At 46.0% G+C, this 20291-nt stretch overlaps 3 pseudogenes; 2 read left to right on the forward strand and 1 right to left on the reverse strand.

Moving 5' to 3' along the window:
* The window catches only part of LOC115253084 (protein broad-minded-like), a 39296-nt pseudogene extending 27242 nt beyond the window's left edge, over positions 1–12054 (reverse strand).
* A 3147-nt stretch (positions 12055–15201) lies between these two features.
* On the forward strand, positions 15202–17313 carry LOC115253085 (inactive hydroxysteroid dehydrogenase-like protein 1; annotated as a pseudogene).
* A 504-nt stretch (positions 17314–17817) lies between these two features.
* On the forward strand, positions 17818–19854 carry LOC101079331 (gap junction Cx32.7 protein-like; annotated as a pseudogene).
* The last annotated feature ends 437 nt before the right edge of the window (positions 19855–20291 follow it).

Genomic DNA, 20291 nt, shown 5'->3' on the forward strand with positions numbered 1-20291 from the left:
TATATACCACCATATATACCAGCTATATACCAGCTATATACCAGATATATACCAGCTATATACCACCATGTATACCAGCTATATACCAGCTATATACCAGATATATACCAGCTATATACCAGCTATATACCAGCTATATACCAGCTATATACCAGATATATACCAGCTATATACCAGATATATACCAGCTATATACCAGCTATATACCACCATATATACCAGCTATATACCAGCTATATACCACCATGTATACCAGCTATATACCAGCTATATACCAGATATATACCAGCTATATACCAGATATACCTATACCAGCTATATACCACCATAGATACCAGCTATATACCAGCTATATACCAGCATATATACCAGCTATATACCAGCTATATACCAGCTATATACCAGCCATATACACAGCTATATACCAGCTATATACCAGCCTATATACACCAGCTATATACACCATGCTATACCAGCTATATACCAGCTATATACCAGCCATGTATACCAGCTATATACCAGATATATACCAGCTATATACACGCATATATACCAGATATATACCAGCTATATACCACCATATATACCAGCTATATACCAGCTATATACCACCAGTATATACCAGCTATATACCAGCTATATACCAGCCTATATACCACCTATATACACCAGCTATATACCAGCTATATACCAGCCATACATACCAGCTATATACCAGCCTATATACCAGCTATATACCAGCTATATACCAGCATATATACCAGCATATATACCAGCTATATACCAGCTATATACCACAATATATACCAGCTATATACCAGCTATATACCATATATACCACCATATATACCAGCTATATACCAGCTATATACCAGCTATATACCACCATTATACCAGCTATATACCAGCTATATACCAGCTATATACCACCATATATACCAGCTATATACCAGCTATATACCAGCTATATACCACCATATATACCAGCTATATACCAGCTATATACCACCATGTATACCAGCTATATATATACCAGCTATATACCAGATATATACCAGCTATATACCAGATATATACCAGCTATATACCACCATATATACCAGCTATATACCAGCTATATACCACCATATATACCAGCTATATACCAGATATATACCAGCTATATACCAGCTATATACCAGCTATATACCACCATATATACCAGCTATATACCAGCTATATACCAGCTATATACCACCATATATACCAGCTATATACCAGCTATATACCAGCTATAACCACCATATATACCAGCTATATACCAGCTATATACCAGATATACCACCATATATACCAGCTATATACCAGCTATATACCAGCTATATACCCAGCTAATTATACCACCATATATACCAGCTATATACCAGCTATATACCAGCTATATACCACCATATATACCAGCTATATACCAGCTATATACACGCTATATACCACCGATATATACCAGCTATATACCAGCTATATACCACCATATATACCAGCTATATACCACCATATATACCAGCTATATACCAGCTACTATACCACCATATATACCAGCTATATACCAGCTATATACCACCCATATATCACCAGCTATATACCAGCATATACCACCATATATACCAGCTATATACCAGCTATATACCACCATATATACCAAGCTATATACCAGCTAGTATACCACCATATATACCAGCTATATACCAGCTATATACCAGCTATATACCCCATATATACCAGCTATATACCAGCTATATACCAGCTATATACCACTATATCACCATATATACCAGCTATATACCAGCTATATACCAGCTATATACCACCATGGTATACCAGCTATATACCAGCTATATACCACTATATACAGCCTATAATACCGCTATATACCAGCTATACACCATATACCGCTATAATACAGCTATATCCAGACATATATACCAGCTATTACCAGCTATATACAAGCTATATACCAGCTTATTACCAGCTATATACCACCATTGTATACCAGCTATATACCAGCTATATACCAGCTATATACCAGCTATATACCACCATTTATACCAGCTATATACCAGCTATATACCACCATATATACCAGCTATATACCAGCTATATACCAGCTATATACCACCATATATACCAGCTATATACCAGCTATATACCACCATATATACCAGCTATATACCAGCTATATACCACCATATATACCAGCTATATACCAGCTATATACCACCATATATACCAGCTATATACCACCATATATACCAGCTATATACCAGCTATATACCAGCTATATACCAGCTATATACCACCATATATACCAGCTATATACCAGATATATACCACCATATACACCAGCTATATACCAGCTATATACCACCATATATACCAGCTATATACCAGCTATATACCACCATATATACCAGCTATATACCAGCTATATACCACCATATATACCAGCTATATACCAGCTATATACCAGCTATATACCACCATATATACCAGCTATATACCAGCTATATACCAGCTATATACCAGCTATATACCACCATATATACCAGCTATATACCAGCTATATACCACCATGTATACCAGCTATATACCAGCTATATACCAGCTATATACCACCATATATACCAGCTATATACCAGCTATATACCACCATATATACCAGCTATATACCAGCTATATACCAGCTATATACAAGCTATATACCAGCTATATACCAGCTATATACCACCATGTATACCAGCTATATACCAGCTATATACCACCATATATACCAGCTATATACCAGCTATATACCACCATATATACCACCATATATACCAGCTATATACCAGCTGACTCACCTCCACCGCATTTACGACACTCTTGATGCTTATGCAACACAATCCTTCAAGACTTTGTGCACCAGCTTGGATTTTGGACTCTGTGTTCTTGCATAAGTAGTGTATCAGTAAGTAATTCATACTGATTATTCATTAAAGTTCATTTACATTGACTGACAACTTTAAATCCTGTCAAATCTGGCAAAAAATAGGAATGCTGAAGTGACCGCCATATCAGGGTCACAGGTCACAGGTCACAGGACACAGGACACAGCCCTGAGCCTGAGCAATTTAGGGGTTCACTACCTTGCTCAAGGGTACCCCGGCGGTGCTCTGCTCCCAGGTTTTACCTGCACCAGGGCTTGAAACCACAACCTCAGGTTTGAATTGGATGATGGTCCAGACTTGTAAGAGAGGCTGTTTTTATTCACTTATTAAACTAATGAAATTTACAGAGGTGCTGGGGCGGCTTCGGTCCCAGATTCAGTCTGGCCGACCTTGCTTGTCCCTTTATGTCTAAAATATCTCGCTAAAGTTTTCCAGAGAAGAAATGGAGCCGTTATTGTCAGTATTAGGGTGGAAAAGACATATTCAGTCAATAAAAGCTCCTCCGAGAGCCTGGCAACGCAGCAGCCAACGTCACCGAGAGAATAATGCTGCGTGGAGAGTTACCTGCAGTTTTTTAGCAAAGCGGGAGAACATGTGGGAGACACTCTCGTTGATGGCTCCCGTCTGCTGGAGCAGCAGGACACCTTTGGGGGTCGCAGCAAAGTTCAACAGGTTGTCCAGCAACATCTCCTCCCACATCGTCCTGTTGTATCCACACACAGTTGGAGCTCAGGTCACATCGATCACTTTTTCCACACACTGATCTAAAAACCCCTGTGTGGCTCTTTAACGCAGGCGATGGTTGCCATGACACCCTGCTGATGTGCACCGCTCTAAAGACGGACACTCGCAGTAGTAACAGGGACGTGCACCCACAGGACTGAGCAAATGTGAAGCAAGTCAAAATGCAAAATCCTTAGACTCACAAGCTGTGCGGCTCCTGAGGCGACGCTGGGGCCACGGCTCCGGGGTCGGGGGTCAGAACCCTCTCTGAGTAGGAACTGGCCTGGATACAAAGACGCCAGATGTAAAGGCTCATTCACATGATGCTCCGAGAATACCGGCATTTTTCTTGTTTTAGCTGGTTTCATTTATTAAAGTGCACTTATAACATCCCCTAAGAATAGAAATGAGTGACCTACAAGTGACCTTCAGCCACTCTGCAAATGATTGTCACGTTGTGAAATCACCTTGTTTTACGTCACATCTACATCTGCATTTATTTAATGAGCGCACTAACGAGTCCACGCTGATGACTGTCTCTTGTGGGTGGACCGGGGTCAACAATGCTGACTGAAGGCCTGACATAAACCAGAACCTCTGCCTCACAGGCACGACGTGTGGACTTTAAATTAATATTTAACAAAGTCAGGGGGAAGTGAGGTGGAAAATGTCACGTATGAAAAGCCCAACATCTCACACAAGTTAACTTTTGACCTTGTTTGAGATTAAAAACAGGACTATAACCTGGACACAAAAGCATCTTAGTGTTTGGGGTTTGCACCAGGAAGCTTGTGCTGGGATTTATTGTTCAGGAGAAAGGGCTGGGAGCTTCTGAAACACTTCTCGCTCCTTTTGTTTGATCTCAAGTGTTTCATTTGTCTTCGATTCTTTCATTTGTGTTCCTCACTTTCACAATTATACGTCAGTCGATCAATAAATCAGTTCAAGAATTAAACTTCCTTATGGTTGAAAGCAGAGTTCCTCCACCTTAAATTTCCTCTCTAAGTGTTTAGGAAACGTAGCGGGAACTAGTTTCCTTTTGCAGTTCCACTTTTGTCTGGTTTATTTGCATTTTGTCTGCAAACTCCGCGGTTCCGACTCCGACACAGTGCTGATGCAATGATAAAGTAGAGAGACGCACTGGAACTGTCACGTTAGCTATGGTGCTTCTTGTTTATCTTATTTGTCTGAACCGGGCCAGTGATGTGTCCAAAACCTAAAAAGAGAATAAAAGAATCTGTAATAGAGCTCCTGCTGGGTTGTGGGTGCGCACTTTTCTCCAGGCGGCAGCGATTGCCCGGTGCAGGCCGTAGGGCTGGAGCACCTGCAGGCCCTCGCAGGTGTTGTAGATCTGCCGGCACACAAATATGAAGGCTCCGCATAGCGTCCGGGACACGGCGTGCTGACTGGGCGAGGACAGCTCTTCCCCCAGCAGCCTCGTGGTGAACTGAGCGAGGACGTGAGCTGCAAAGGTTCTGTACAGGAAAAGGGAAGCAGCCAATGAGGCGGGCACTAGCAAACGACACCCAAGCTAGCAAAAAGGATCAACCACAAATATTCTTGAGTCTCCTGCGCTCCTTGATATTGGGAAAATATTGCAATGTTGTAATGTTGTAAATGTGCTGCTGTGGAGGCCATCGATATGGTCACGCCGCCTCACCTCTCACTGCGGACGCCGACGACATTCCTCTCGCACAGGAAGAGGGACAATCCTCCGTCAGCGCTCGCGATGCGGGCCAGGACGTCGGCGATGAGAGTCAGCGACGCGGCCGAGGATTTTACTGCAGCCTGAAAACCGCAGAAGGGATCAGAGATCGCAGCCTGGTTGGAAGAGCAGGAACCCTGGATGGGATCCGCTTCTCTGCAACAATGTTATTCACCGCCCGGTTACCCACGGTTACAAATAATCATCCCAGATCAGATCTAGACTTTGATGATTGTACACATCTCGCTGGGAGACGTTCTGTTAAAAGACGACTTAAAACAAACAAAACTAAATAATAATACTGTGTAATAGAAGCCTGATGGGACCTAATGCTGACATTTCTAGTGGAGATCTGTGAGAGTGACCTGTGTCTGCTGAGCTGATCTGTGACAGGAGCCAGCAGGACCTCATGACAGCCGTCTGGTAGAGACACTCCTCAGCACACTCCTTCCTCTCACACATCATCCCACAGCACCTCCGTCACCAGGCCGCGGGGCGACAGGGAGTCTGAACGCACAGATGGGTAATGTTAGGATTAACAAAGGGAATCATGCTGTCATGGCTGTACTGTGCAGTTTCCAGTTTCAAGGATCACAAATAAGTTCAGAGGAAAACAGAGCAATTTACTTCCTCACTAACTTTCTGAGAAATAATGACGAGGTCACTCAGAAAAGCACAAAGAACCCAACTATATTTCCCAGAGTGGCTCTAATGGTCCTCTACAGCCGTTTACAATATTGCAAGTGTGATAATAAACGATGCAACTTGCTCCTCTCAGGGGGGGCACAACAGACAGCTTTGCTTGTTCCAGGGAAAATATGAAGTCTCTGTTAATACAGCGTCAGACTTTATGAGACCTATCCAACTGTTCCTTCAGGCCTCAATAATAACAAAATGTAAACATTACTTCAAATAAACCTTGCCTTTCCCTTTAGTTTACACCTGCTGCTTCAGCTCTTTTAGCATTACATTTCGCAACAGCAGGATTTCTTTTGTCCTGTCTGGTGATGCTGCTTCATCACCGGACAGTTAATCAGTCTCTGTGTTCGTCAGCATCAATCTGAGCCGCACCCACATTATAACCACCAGTAAAAGCTGTTCTATGGCTCATAGGGAGGCTCAGGGGCCTCTTGCCCAGGCTAAGGAACCAGACTCATCATCCGGATGGAAGCTAGCACGGCCCAACCTGGATGAGGGTGGTTTATGTCAGCGCCCCACCTGTAGCTGGCGAGTCACAGCGCGGCTGTTGGTACATGATGTTAATCAAGATGAGACCAGCTCCGTCAGGCTGACTGGATCTGAAAGACAGGGCTACAAGGTCAAACCTTCAGGTTCAGGATATGGTTCCACCCTAAGGAGAGCCCATTCAGGGAACATGCACTGCCAATTTCAGCAAGACTCAGTCAGGAGAAACGCACGCCAAAAGAGCGTCAATCCTTGGCAAGTGAAAACTGCTCAGACAACTGAGTCTGTTTTTATGGGCACCATTTGAAATTGTAAGTGAATCAGTTTGAACTCTTGTCTACAACTACAATCAAGCTCCCTGTTGTTGTCTAATCAGGAGGAGTGACGTTCTCCAGCGAAGACAATAATAAATACAGCAGCAAATAAACTGAAATCTCCCGCTGCCATAAAAAGGAAACATGCTTGATTGAGTTGTGTTGGAGCGAGGAGAATCGATACCAGCCCGACATCAGCTGCTTATCTTAACTGCTCCTCACACAGATTGGGATTGAGAGGGACCGTAAACTCTGTCCGCTGGAACGTTTTCATGTCAGTTGAACAAAAATGAAATCCAAGGTATTCTAAATCACGTCCGACGCTGTGCACGGGAGCGTTTGGTGGAATGTTGCAGATTGTACCTTGCGCTTCCTCACTTTGATGGGGAAAAGCCGGTCTCCCGTTTTTATAGAGGAGCACTTTTCCCAGGAGCACAGGGAGTGAACAAATAGGGCGTATTCCAGCTGCTGTCCGGAGTAAAGCCCCCCTGGGCTGAACCTGAAACATCCACAGACAACAACTATTCAAAAACAGACCATGTGGCTGGAACCGGCAGGAAATCTCAAAGTAATTCATGTCTAAAAACTGTGTCCTTGGGTTAGGGTTAGAGGCATCAGATTATCAGCGTTAGTCGTAATCCACATGCTCCCGCCGTATGATGCTCCTCTTTTACTGCATCTTTACAACCCGCTGTGATGTGAAGTCCCGTTATCAGTGTTCAATGTGGAACCTGCTGTTCCTAAACATCCTGACCCAGGACACAGCGCCAGGCACGTGGATGCTGGCGCTTTGACGGGTCTGGGGAACAAAGCCTGGGCACTGGCTTTGGCAGAGTTCTGACTGAAAACCATGACGTTGCATTTGAATAAGAAAGAAAAACCCACGTTAACTGGTTAGGACAGAGATGCATCCTAATAATGAGCCTCCTCTGCAACAACAATGCTCTTTATTGATTGATTCACACAAACGTTACAGAGGCTCTCTGGCCCATATTGATGATCAAATATGGCCCACCCACCATTAGAAGGGAGGCATTTGCTGTTCTAAAAGTGTGTAGTTGTGGTGTGCCGACGACCTGTTTAAGGGAACATCGCAGGAAGTACCATAACTTTTCATTTGTGAGCAACTTTGTCATGTCCTAGATCCTCCATTAGCGACACTGCTAACACAACTTTTGTTCTGCTGTCATGCACCTGTTTCTGGACAAACGAGGGGGAAGAGCACACGCTTGTTCAGTAAACTGGAACGTCTAGAACCATTAAGCAGCTGCGGCGCTGCTCTCTCATCGCCGTGGCTTCTGTTGCTTTGCCTTGGCAGGATGTATTCAATTAGCTTACTCACGGACGCCCCCCCCCCCCCCCGCGTTTACTGAGAGGAATTAGAGAAAGAGACTGATACTTTACTGCTGCATGACCCACCGAGTCGGAGCGACTCCACTGACGCGGGATGCTTTGCTTCTGCCGGGGAGCCTTCAGAGGAAGGGCCTGTAATGGAGACCTACTGCTGCAGACCCGCCGCAATCTGAAAGGGAGGAATTCATGTGTGATTCTGGGCTGACTGAGTAAAGACACCGCCTGGTTTTAAAGACCTGGGGATCGGTGACACGAGAGGAATTTTGCCCCACAGTCTCCTTCAGCGGAGCGTGATTGACACTTAAATTACGCACAGCCGATTCCTCAGTTGGTTCAGAGATAAAAGACCGTATGGATGGAAACGATCAAAGTTCAATCCATACGGCCCCAGAGCGCGTTAGAAGACCTGAGCTGAACAGAGTCGACGGTGGGTGTCGGCGTGCTTTCTAAACACCCGGCACGACCTGAGACTCTCCCCAGGCATCAGCAGAATGCTGAGAGGCTTTTAGAGGCTTTCAAAGGTCATTCACCTACTTTCAGCTGTTTAACAGCGTACTCTAGCAGTGCTGGGACTTCTCAGACTTGTTCAGTCAGGTTCTTTAGGGTTGCAGGACCCTCTCGGTCAGAAGAGCAGGAGCCAGAGGAAGATATGTGCTCACCACTGACTTGTATTTGTTCTGCAGCAGTCTGAGAACCACGGTCCGACTGTAGCCTCCGTGCTGAGGGAGACAAGCACAGAGAAACGTAAGAGAGAGGAGAGAAGCAACACAATCACAGCGCTGGGGAAAACACACCATCCACTTTTTAAACCAGGTGGCTCTAACATCTAGTAAGGCCCAGGAGGTGAGCAGGCTCCAGGGCTTTCTCCGTCCCTGGGGGAGTGTGCTTGGGATTGGAATGACAGCAGAGAGAAGGTGCTCTCAATCACGTCCTCCATGTATCTGGGGAAGAGCGGAGGAGTTATCTACTGCTCGTCACTCTCAAGCTTTTTTTTTTTTGCACAGAATCTTCATCTGTCGGCAGAATCAAAAACTCACTCTCAGGGTGGCGGATCCAAAATGCCGTCACCTCTTTCTGGAAGTCGTTCATGCAATCGAATCTGAGGCGAGAAACACGGGGGTGGGTGTTGGAACGCGCCGGCGTGCTGAATAAAATACTGCAAAAACCCAACCTGTTTGAGAAGACGGCTGATTTCAGGTGTGGTGACGTCGATGGCAGCCGAACCAGCTGCAAAGCTAAAGTTGTGAGACAGAAAGGTCGACTCCACACTTCTGGCTGCAACACAAACATCTCATTTATTACAGGCAGGACACCATTAAATGCTTCCTGTATTATCAGCTCATTCAAAATCAGCCTCAGACCTGTAATTATAATGCAGAATGAATGAACATTTGAATATTCTTGAGTAGGTCACAGGTGGATCCTAATAGCAGAGCATTTAACCACCCCAACCCAGACAGCAGCACACTCTACCTAAGATGGTGTAGAGCTCTCGGGTCATTTTCAGGGGAGAAGAAGAGAAGCTCTTTGCAAAGAAGACTGCAGCACTGCAATCCTGTAGAGGTCGGGGACATGGACACACTTACAACAGGCAGGATTTACCAACACCAACCAAATCCGCCTCTTTTTCTTCACTTTACGGTAATGGTGAAATCCCTTTTTGTCCGTTGCGGCACTGACCGGTTTAAATGTGCTTTATAAATATAGTCGACCTCAAAAGTACCAAAGCAAAGACATAAATATGACAATTAATAACATTAGTCCCTGAGCTGTCGAGTCTTGGGTGAAGCCTCTAATGAAGTGTGGCAGGACAGCATCATCGCGTCAGCTCAAACGATTTGCAAGAATAACGAATCCCACTGATGTAATGTTGAGGATGTCTGGCTCACGCTGATGGTCGGGGTCCGCCAGGGCTGCTGCCAGGGTGTTTATGCAGGCTGCTCCCGTTCTCACAGCTCAGCACATCTGAGGGAGGCGCAGAGCAGAGCGCCTGCAGGGGCTTCCCACGGCACCTGAAAGCACACGCACGTTGGTTCATCAGCGCGCCAGCGATGTTCGCCCGATAGGGCGCTTCAGGGCCCGTTGTTTCGTGTGGGGTCGCAGCACAACAGGGCCAAAAGAGTTAGCAGCTAACACACTCATTCATTGTTACCCATTCATGATTCACACACTGGCAGAAGAGCCTGTAAGTAATATAGCTCTACTCATCTCATGAAGCTATCCATCAGCAGTGGTGCAAAGACATGACAAGCAGCAGAAAATGCTGCTTCATACAGAAAACTCTCCATCATGATCAGTGGGACCCAAGCACACTAACCCTAACCTAGAGAGGAAACTCTAAACTTTGGAACTGGCTGAGAATTTTTACACCTGTTTGGGCCAGCTTGGGTCAAGTTGTTCAGCCAAAGCTTGCACTTGCTCCTGTCTGATGAAGGTATAGCTCTGGAGAGGCAAGGACAAAGAAAGAAAAAACCTCTAGTCATTGACAGCGATATGATGTGTCGTACCAACCGGGCGAATTTAACCTGATTGAATGAGGAGTCACTGTCAGAACAGTTGTCGTTGTAATTGTACTGGCTGCTGGACTGAATGTTGCTGCTTTCTCTTGGACTAAAACCTCCTTCTGCCTCTGATCCTCCTCACAGTTCTTGATTAAAGACTCCACCACCAGGCTCATGCTGTTCTTCAAGGTTTGCATCATCTGCTGGTACCTGTGCAAAGGTCACAGTGAAAACACACTGACACAATATGTTTTTCATTTCCAGGGTGAAAAGAAACATATTTTACTTAGATCATGGCTTGGATACAGTTTCTGGATAAGAAAGTAGGATTGTGGTCATTGTGCACCATCAAAGGCAGAACTGAAACGTTCAGCACGGATTCCATGTCCTGAGGGCATTGAATGCATCGTCTCTTGAAACGTTAAAAATGTACATTTTTCTCACTCTGCTGAACCTCTAGCCTTCTGGGTGACAGCATGGTGAAGGCTTCAAGATGCGAGTCTATGGCATGTTGGCCAATCTCCTCTGATCAACGTCTTGGTTTCATCCTCCACCACAGTCCCCAGTGAACTCTCAACAATAGCCACGGAGGTATTTACAAAGTCATAGCTGCAAAGACAATAAAAACTGTATATTTTAATGGTGCCCGCATGAAAAACAAAAAGAAACTCGGTTCACATGCTGATATTAATCATCACTTAACATGATTTCTGTTGCCTGTTGGACTGTCTGTACCCGAAGCTTTTCTCCGAGTGTTTTTGGGGGGTTGCAGTGGAATCTTTTAAGTGAGATGTGTTACATATCTAGGCCTTTTAATTAAGGGACCGATATAAAGTTATTGAGGTCATTTTGAGGGTGAGAAGCACAATCCAGGTCACCAGTCTGATAATCGAGCAAATCTAATCTGCCTATTTGCAATTCATAGTGTTACTTTAGACTATTGTGAAGTGTGTGTGTGTGTGTTTGTGTGTGTGTGTGTGGGGGGGGGGGCAAAGGCCACTGTATCCAAAAATAAGTCATATTCAGGCCCATAAAAAGGTCTGTGATCAAACGTATAGCCTTGATGGGGCCAATTAGCAAATTTAACCAAACCTGTTTTATCATCATTCTGTGAAAAAATGTAATGAAAAGGTTTAGTTTCTATTTCCCATTTTTACTTGTGGAAGTTTTTGTCGGTCTCCTCCAGGTGCAGCAGGACCTCCTCAGCACTGCCCGTTGATGGAGCAGCGGTGATCTTGTCACTGATGCTTCTCAGGAGCTCCTTGAGCAGAAACCCCATGTCATCGTCAGCTGACGGCTCCGACATGTTCCGTGTTGGGACCTTCAGGAGAAGGAGCGACGTTACGGGCCGAGAAGCACCGCTGGAGCCCGATGTGATGCGTCCAGAGCTGAGGAAGGGTTGCTGCTAATCCATGAGGAATAGAAGTGTTAGCATCTGGATTCAGTAAAGTAACGACGTGATACGATCGTATCGTAGAAATCAGCTATTTATATCTCAACATAAATGTTTCCTGCACAAATACAAAATATAAAGCGAAGATTGTAGCTTATTGCTGCTAAAATACCATTGTAGCTCAGCTAGCTTAAGACAATGGCTAAAAACTATGCTCCCGAGCGAATCTTAAATCCTCCTCTTACAGTATATAAGAGTAACATACATACTTCCGATTTCTAAAAGCTTTTATTATGTTAATATTGTTGAAGACGCTTGCCTTTTGCTGTCACGTCTCTATGGAAACGTCTCTTGAAGGCAAGCTGCGTTGCATTGTGGGAGTCCTTCGTGAACATCCGAATTATGGGAATTTATACAAAATCTATTTAAAACGTTAATAAAGGATAACAGGGGAATGTCGATAAACGAGGCAAAATCTATCTCGGTGGTCGCTGCGATTAAATAACATAATCTGAGTTTTTACAATCGCTGGGTACGACAGCGCTAAATGTGCGCGCTATGTTGCCCGCGGCTTTACTACTACTGCTCTTCAATGCATCACAGTTGCGTATGAGGTCACCTGAAGGCAATGTTTGCATGATGTGCACCCTCATACATCACGTCGTGTCCTAAGGAAGGCGAGTCTGTCTTAACGTCATAAAGTATGCTTACAATTGTCCCATCACGGCATCCGTAGACACTGGGAAGTGACGTGTGAAAGAAGGCGGGGTCTGCATGAAGTCTCGTCCTGCTTTACGTAGATGTCGAATATTGACGTTCCAAACGGACGCGGGGCTTTCTATATATATACATATATATATAAATCGGGTAATCATGGTGTAAAGGAGAAAAGGCTGTGTGTATGTGTATGAATGCATTCATGTATGTATGTTTGTGGTGGTGGAATAGACTAGTTTCTGGTCCACCCCTAGTAGCAGGAGGGGATGTCGCTGCCGTAAAACCGGAAGAAGGAGGCCTCAGTCGCCGGAAGAGGGAACCGGTGTAATTCTTCGTACATTTAATCTATCAAGATCAGAGCAAGCTATTGCGTTCACTAAGGACTTCTTGGCTGGTCAAGAGAGTGAAGCTGCTTCTTCAGCTCAGGCAGATTACAGCTGACAAGCATCGATGACTGTCGGCCCTATCCCCAAGGAACCAGGGTGCTTTTGTCATTCTGGAGTGGTAACCTTACCAATGTCAATAAGGTAGTTCACCACTCAGGCCCTCAGCTTTGCCTGCAAAGGCAAGTACAAGAGGCTCTTCCTTGACAAACACCCAGTTCTGCCTCCGGGGGGGCAACATCCAGGATTTCCTGTACCTTCTCACTTTGCCTGTAGCCATCTGTCTATTGATGTTGCATTGGTGACTGCTTGGTCACCAAGACTTCCCAGTTCCATGGCTCGAGGGGATTGTATCAGGGCTTCGCCGTGTCCATACAGAGCATCATCTACAGGGATGCTGACTTTGGCATGTTATGACACAGCCAGGGTACGCGTCCAGACCCCGGGAAAAGCCCACAGGGTGGGAGCTGCTGTTTGTGGTCCAAGATTGCACATGATCAAGGGGTCCAATGTGCTCAGAGGCATGTGTGGCGCTTCTGTGCTGGGTCATTAACGGTGAGCTGTAGCAGTTCATCTAATTATTGGAACGTCACTGCCTCTTTTCTATTTATTCAGTGTTATGCCTTATTTGAAGGAGCATTTTACTACCTCAACCATTTGTATCCTGATGTTAAATGTTCCTCATCCCTGGGTATCAATGCATTCCTCAAAGAAACAAGTCAAAATCCTCAACTTTGTCTGTTTTTCTACCATGATGGTTTCTGTCACACACTCCTGTAACACAAAATAAATTAGACCTTTAAAAACCAACGACACACACACACAAGAGCAATTCCAGACAGCTTAACGCTTGCGTTTAAAAATTTACATTGTCATCAAGACACCTTATGTAAACCTGGAACAACCCCCCGGCTTTGGCACATGCAACGATGAAACCCATGGGTAATACACACAAGGCAGGGTTTATTCTATGGACACAGCATTCATTTAAATGACGTTCCAATCAGATAGAAAACTGTCAACAGCTCAAATAATGGCTTTTGTTGTAAAACTATTTCCAAGATGGTTTATTGGTGCATTGGTACCATCATTCCAATGATGGGTTTGTCCATGGCGACCCAGCAATTTTAGCTATGCTAGTTTGAAACTGAATTTTAGTTTTGGGACTAAAAATATTTCATAAATTAATAGGAAGCCCACATCAGCCCTGCAGTTGGACTTGGAAGACCTTCAATGATTTTACCAATTGCTCCTCTTGCTTTTGCTTTTTTGTTCTACTTTCTGTAATTCACATTCTTTTTAAAGTCAACTGTTCTTTTAGTCCACTTCTGGTGTGTTTTGGAATCACTTTAATGTTTGCATAAATGTTTTCTGCATTTTCCTTAACTGCTTAAATAAATAAATGAAATTAAAGCATCTCTCCAATAAAGGACTCCTATACTCGGCATAATTTCTCACCAATTATAAAAACAATTTAGTTTCAATTACTACAATGGCAGGACCACCTTATATATTTTCTTAGTTTTAATTTGCCAAATCTCACGATTGCAAATGTAAACTTAAAGCCAAAAAAAGTCATGTGGTATTAAAACTGTATATCACAACTTTATCGTGCATCCAAGAAAACTGCGCCCGTAATTAATCTCTAACTGGTTTATTTTCTTTGCTTGTCAAGTCTATTCTTTGATTTCAAATATATAAAAGCCTTTTCGATGACGTCGATACTGGCCTTCGATTGTTCATGACGAATACAAATCAGTCACATCTGCGCGTGCGCACAGTTCCGCGCATGCGCAGAAGGGATGTGGAGCAGCTCGTGTTCCGGGTACAGATCAGGCACTGACGACAGTTTTTACATGTTGTTCTGGTGTGAAGTTTGAAAGTTCATGAGAAGATTGTTAAGTGGGTCAGGGGAAAATGTTTTTCTTAAAACGCCGTTGGTCGTATTAGCATTAATTCCTCAGATTTAACCACGGACGCCCTTTAAAAACAGTGGCTGCGCTACTATGGCGGCGGTTGACAGCTTCCAGCTTTTGTACAGAGAAATTTCTCGATCGTGCAGTTTTTACTATGAAACCCTGGCCCTGGTCGGGGCTCTTTACGCGGCTGGCACAGCTGTTCTGCTCCTGAGAGACTGCTGCACCATGGTCAGGGTGCATTTCCTGCCAAGAATGATCCCGACCAAGAGGTTAACCCAAAGATTCGGAGACTGGGCTGTGATCAATGGTACGAATGCAACAGGGAAGAAAATTACTTCACGTTGTAGATTTGCTCGTCAGGCTGTTTGTGCAAAGCACTATTGTTCACTGGTCTTTGCCAGATGCTTTGATACTGTCGTCACCACTGACCGGAGGTGTCACCTTCTTCCAGGTGTATCAGAACCTGTGGCCAGAGCATATGCAGAGGAGCTGGCCCGGAACGGTGTCTGCATCATTTTAGTGGGTCCCGATCACCCAGCCCTCGCTGACATTGCTTCATCGCTCATGCACAGCTACTGGAGTGGAAGCCGTTGTCGGCCCGAACCGACTTCCCCTTGGACCAGGCGGCCTGTAAACCCTCAAAGAAGCCCTGAGGGGTAAAGACATTGGCTTCCTGGTGAACTGCGTGGGTCACCCCCTGTCCTCCCAGAACCTGTTAGAGACACCAGAGCAGCACCTGTTGGAGTGTGGTGAATAACACCATCGCCTCGGCTACTCTGATGGTGCGCTTGGTGCTGGCCGCGGGGATGGTGGAGCGCAGCAGAGGAGCGGTGGTCAACATCTCGGCCAGCGCCTGCTGCAGACCTCTGCCCTGCACGATGACGCTGACCGCCTCCACTGTGAGTTACGCCGGGATAAATCGGCTGATATCGGGCCAGACCACGGGCTGTCAGCATTCCTGTGTCTGCGTGCACCTCTGTGATCCCAACAGTTGTCTCCCGTCGTCTTTAGGGCTACCTGGATCAGCTGTCAAGAGCTCTTCACTTTGAGTACAGGCGACGCCGGCATCTTTGTTTCAAAGGTCTGACTCCTTCCAGGTACGTGTTTCCTCATTGGGGGGTTTAAAAAACCAAATCTATTTCTGGGGTATTTTGCTAAGATAGCTGCTGGTGTCGTCGGTTTTCAGACCCTTTAATTTAGTGGGAATCCTCCAGGCGAACGATCAGACCGCGTCTGCATCTATTGACGCGCTTGCTTGCTTTTGTGGGTAGCTTGCTTTGCCTGAGCACCAGCCCTTCATCATCAAGCTGCAGACGTTCAGGCTGGTTCACAACCGAAGCCGGAGGTCTACGCTCGCCCACGCCATCTCCACTCTGGGCGTCTCCAGCAGGACCACAGGCTACTGGCCCCACACCCTGCAGGTCAACCGCCCAACCCTGTGAACACTCCACCTGTGTTGAGAAAAGTCAGCACGTCTGTTATAACTTCTGCTTCTCTCTGCTTCAACTTCACAGTGGAGACTCATGAAATGTGTTCCGGAATGGATCTTGGTGTTTGGATCACGGATGCTCGTCGCTCGTGCTGAAACATCAGCATCACCTGTCTTTTGGCAGCAGAGCTGGCTGTGTTACTCTCCCACACTCCTTTTATTACAGATTATATATTATATTATTACTATAGATTCCTGACAACCTGACGCTGCCTGACTGCCGTCACCCGGGAACCTGTTCCCACCGTAGGTTTGTAGGTTTGATCATGAGGAGATCAGACATCTAGGACACCATCTGTTTTCATCTGTTGGCGTCCAAGATGGCAATTATGGGATGTTATTTGTTGTGTGTGTGTGTGTGTGTGTGTGTGTGTGCGTGCGTTGTGTGTGTGTGTGTGTGTGTGTGTGTGCAGCAGTTTAAAGCACTGGACAGCATCTGTGAAGTATCTTGTAGGAAAATAAAGCTTTGCAATTAAAGTGGACAGATGTCACAATCATTTGCTGTCGGTCACTGATGCCGTGTTCAGATCCATTTCTGGGAGGGGGGGGGGGCAGGTTACACCCCTGGATGAGTTGCCAGCTCATCACAGGGGCCTCTGTGCCTGGCTCAAGGGCACCTCAGCAGTGGTCTGAAGGTGCTTTGGGGTTACACCGAGGACCCACACTGAGCTAACCGACCGCCGCCAGGTGGGCGTGAATGATGGGCGTCACCGAGCCGACGCCATGGCGGACTTCAAGCCCCCCCCCCCCGTGGGAAGCTGGTTTCCGTGATCCAGGCGGCATGAATGGATTTCATGCTGAAACGTGAGGGAGGGATACAGTTGTGGAAAAATACCAAAATAAAAAAAGATATATAACTGCAAGTAAATATTCTTAAAACTAGAATAGTATGATAGAGTTCAGAAGCTTCTATATATTATATATTTTAGATAGGGGTCAAACTTCTTACATGACAGCAATGCGGATAAAGACAACTCTTGATTTTATACGTTTCCATAGCAACAAGGGTTCTTCATTGGCCAGTTATTGACCTCGGCCTTCAGCCGTCCCTGAGGGGGCAGCAAGGACCTGATCCGGAACACCAGGGTCCGGCTCTCAGGACCGACCAGCTGACAGCGGCCATGACTGGGATGGAAGCGTGTTTCCATTATTTCCAGACTTTTGATTTGTTGGGAGCTCTTCCTCAGTGTCCTTCGAGATAAGTTGTCCACCAAACAATGACTGTTTCTTCACTCGGGCGCCTGGTGCACCTCCACACACGCTCCCTGCTCACAGCTCTTCTCCAGCGTTTGTTCAGGTAAGTGGGTGAAGTCAGCAGCTCTGTGGGCTGTGATGGGACTTTTGTCCAGTTTTATCACATCTCAGGTTTTAGGTTGCAGCTGAATGTGGAGATGAACTCTGTGGTATCATCTGAACACCGAAGGTTCCTGAAAGGTGCACAACGTTGCCGTCGGCAGAAATGTGTGATGACGCTTCGGAACAACAAGTAAAATCGAATTAAACTCGTGGTGGTCGACAGCGAAAATCTGGGATGTTACTGTGATTTAAAAGGAACAAAGGATGATTTGAATTCTTTGCCTCCATTTTGTCCTGGCAGCCTGTTTTGAGCCTCGCCTGGTGTCAACCAGGGTGAAGCTTCCCTGTTGTGTAGCCTCCAAATCAGCAGCTGCGCCTCCTATCAGAAAACTCCCAACAAACTCCCAGTGTCCTTGCTAGGAATCGCTGCTGTCTGTCCTGACTTTCCAGCCAACAATGATTCCTGTATCGCCTCCACGGAACATCCAGTTCAGGAGGAACAAAGCGTTCAAGGATTCCCTGGAGGTGCACGAGCCCCTCCTGATGAAGCCTCTCACGCCTCACTTTCTCCCTCAGGAAGCAGATCCACGGCTGAAATGGGCGAGTGGGATTTGTTGGGCCGCCTGTTGGATAAAGTGCAGAGTCACTCCACAGTTCTGGGCAAGGTTTGGCTCACCGTGCTTTTTGTCTTCCGCATCCTGGTGCTGCAGACCGCCGCCGACAAGGTCTGATCACGCCCTCACCTCTCTGCACGGGCTAGGGAAGTCTTCCTGTTGTCTGTGCCTCCACAGGTGTATTTGTGTCTCACCTCTGCTCTCACATCTGTCCAGGTGTGGGGTGATGAGCAGTCTGACTTTGTCTGCAACACTCAGCAGCCGGGCTGTGAGAACGTCTGCTACGACCTCGCGTTCCCCATCTCTCACGTGCGCTTCTGGTTTCTTCAGATTATTGCCATAGCGACGCCGAAGCTGCTCTACCTCGGCCACGTCCTCCACGTGATCCACATTGAGAAGAAGGTAGAAGCTTGATTTAGACTCACCTGCTGAAAAAGGCTCATGTTTTGCTGTTAGCAACAGAGACGTGCGGTCCTGTAGGAGGTTTTCTGCCTGTTAACGGACGTTTTTCCTGCCACTGTTGCTTCTCCGGAGGTCAGGCCTGGGATTCTGCAAAGCTCCTAGAGACCAGCTCGGCTGTAGCGGACGCCATGTAAATAAAGTTCAGGTGGCGGTTAACTTGAGCTAGTTAGTTTTTAGCGGTAACCTGGTAACGCAGCTTTACGGCAGAATTTTGCTTTTTTGTATTAATCCATCACGCTCTGATTTCTTCAAAGGAGAAGGAAAAGATGAGAAACAGGCCGAGTTGGATGCTCAGGCGTGTCTGTTCCTCAGGACCTACAAAGTTCCCAAGTACATCAAAAGCTCTGGCAAGATCAGCATCCGCGGCCGCCTCCTGCGCAGTTACAAAACCCCTTCCACCTGCTGGCCAAGATCCGTCCTGGAAGTTTGTCTTCATCGCCGGCCAGGTACTTCCTCTTTGGCTTCACCCTGGACTCGTCGCTACGTCTGCCAGCGCCACCCCTGCCCCCACAAGGTGGACTGCTTCCTGTCCAGGCCTACGGAGAAGTCGGTCATCATCTGGTTCATGCTGGTGGCGGCAGTCCGTCTCCCTGGCCCTCAGCCTGGTGGAGCTGTTCTACCTGTGCGTGAAAGCGACGAAGGAAGTGCATGGCGAGGAGGCAGGACTACACGGTGACGCCCGTGACGCCCCCGGTTTCGGGAAGGAAAGCTTTCAAAATCTCCGATGAGATGATCCAAAATTGTATCAACCTGGAGCTGGAGCAGCATAAAGAGCAGAGGGGGGGGAAGAGGATCACCGGCGGGGGCCAACGAGGTCCCCAGTATCATCTCACCTGACAGCAAGAGCAAGGGGGAGGTCCGTATCTGACGGACGGAGCCACGCCCTTTATCTGACCCGCTGGGGCACTGGGGCACTGGGGGGGGGGGGCAGCTTATCAAATAGTTCCACGTTACATGGAAGGAGAGCTTTAAACTAGCCAAAAATGCTCTTTTATTAGCATTGCTCGCTACAGCTACATTATATGATCATTATGGTTTGTCATTTTTCAGTTTTTTAATTGATGTATATATAAAACAATGCATTTCTGTGCTTTTGATGATGTCATGGTCTGATTTTCATCAATTTGTAACATTCGCTATAAAAATGGTGACAATTCTGATGTGACTCCAAAGATGGACGGAAGCTGCAGAGACAAACGAGCTTAATCAGAAATACACCAATACACAGAAACTTAAGGAAGCCGATCGTACGTCTAAAGGAAATTCAAGACGTT

This window comes from Takifugu rubripes, chromosome 16, assembly GCF_901000725.2.
Source record: "Takifugu rubripes chromosome 16, fTakRub1.2, whole genome shotgun sequence".
In the NCBI taxonomy this organism is placed as follows: domain Eukaryota; kingdom Metazoa; phylum Chordata; class Actinopteri; order Tetraodontiformes; family Tetraodontidae; genus Takifugu; species Takifugu rubripes.